Genomic DNA, 1,847 nt, shown 5'->3' on the forward strand with positions numbered 1-1,847 from the left:
TCTCGAAAAGCTTCTATAACTGCTTAAAGTACTTTATTAAACACTATCATCCTTAACAACCTGATGGGATTTTTTAAAAGTGGCATCTGAAGACTTCTGCTTTAACACAATTAATACTTTATACCAAGTACCCCAGTTTTTCCATTTGAAGTTGACATTAAATTTTAATGTGCACACCTTCCCTTAAGACATCACAACACAAGCACATTAAATGCTTTTTGTTTTTTGAAAATGATGGTTAAACAAAAGTTCAAAGGTAAAGAGAAATGATGTTCAGGAAGTGTAAAAGGCTAATTCGAAATCAGCCTCTGAAGAGGAACTGTACTAATTATTACATAAAAAGCAAAGATGCATGACTACATTCAAGGACAGAGCTGGAAATACAGCATTTCAATTAGTGGGAAGAAACATAATGCTTTAAAACCTGAACAATAAATATAAAATGCAGCCAAAAATGGGTCACGAATAGAACTGAAGAACAAATTTCAATAGGGGAAGACTACGTAAATACTGCATTCTTTCTTTAATCTAGCACCCTTGAATCACATTGCTCCATTTTCAAAATGTCTTCTTTAAAAAATCTCAGAACTGGACTGTTCTAGCAAAACTTAAGTGAGGGTTATCATATAATTAGGATTTGGAATTTCAATCCCAAAGCCATCAGGATCTTGAATAAATGCCAGTCCTTTTATTTTGCCTTCATCAGATTTCTTCACTAATTTTACTCCTAATTCTTCTAATCTTTTACAAGCACCTGGTACATCAGGAACAGCTACTCCTATGTGTTAGAATGCCCAAGGGTCTGAATTATGGTAAGTTTGGTTTTCAGTGCCCCAGTTGTATATTAACTCAAGTGTACCTTTCCTGGAAAACATCTAAGCTGTTCTTTCACTTTTATCTTTCGGGATGTCATTTTATCCTCAAAAGCCAAGAAGTAGAATGAAACTTCATAGTGGGAAAATTGTACTTTTGCATTAGTATCATTCCAAGAGCTCTCACGTAGAAATCCAGATTTTTGTGGGATCCTTTATTCTGAACATTATTTGTTGCAACAGGAAATCTTTGTTGCTGGAGCCTGGGTCTAAGCAAAAACTCAGGGCAGCCTCTTTGGTAAGGCCCTTGAACACTGGTGGGGGTTCCTCCATGGTGAAGCCAATGACTCCTGTGGGGCCTGGACTCAAAAGGAAAGGTGCCAAAAGAAAAATTACTACCTTTTTAAAGGAAATATCTCATGAATCCCAGTGTGTCTGCCATGTTATCCTTTGCTGGGAGGAGGGAAAGAGGAACAAAGGAGAAGCAGAGTGGAGTAGAAAATGGGAGGTGATATGGTAGAGGGAAAAGTACACTGGATTTCAAGACAAAAGATCTGGGCTCCACCACTAACTAGCTTCAGGAGCTCAGGAAAGCAATTTCCCTTCTCTGCACTTCGGTTTCCTCACATTTAATACAAAGATAAAAATAATAATCTGCTTCACAAGGTCACTATAAAGTTCAAATGAGAAAACGGGCAAAAAGTGCTTTGTAACATTTATTGACCATTAAGGGAAGAAGGCTCATTTTCTTCTTAATCAAATCTTTTCCTACATGAGAGTGCCCTGATGGGCCCAGTGCTCCCTTTCATCCTTGGTTAAAGAAGACAAACACCACCAAACAGTCTGTTAGCTTCTTTTTTTGTTTTTTGTTTTTTTACCAATGGTGACTATAATTGCAGGAGGTTTCAGGGACTTTTTTTTCCCTTTCAGGCTAGCATCCTTCATCTTCAAAGGGTAGTAATTAATGCAGAGCAGCTCTGGGCTGGAAGTGGGTGTGATGATCCTTATTTTATAGATGGTGCGTCTAAAGGCGAC

At 37.7% G+C, this 1,847-nt stretch overlaps 1 pseudogene; it reads right to left on the reverse strand.

Annotated features, from left to right (window-relative positions):
• Nucleotides 1-608: 608 nt before the first annotated feature.
• LOC110218013 (lactoylglutathione lyase pseudogene) lies at nucleotides 609-1,145 on the reverse strand (annotated as a pseudogene).
• Nucleotides 1,146-1,847: the final 702 nt, after the last annotated feature.

This window comes from Phascolarctos cinereus, unplaced genomic scaffold (assembly GCF_003287225.1).
Source record: "Phascolarctos cinereus isolate Bilbo 61053 unplaced genomic scaffold, phaCin_HiC Scaffold_726;HRSCAF=1367, whole genome shotgun sequence".
NCBI classification, from domain to species: domain Eukaryota; kingdom Metazoa; phylum Chordata; class Mammalia; order Diprotodontia; family Phascolarctidae; genus Phascolarctos; species Phascolarctos cinereus.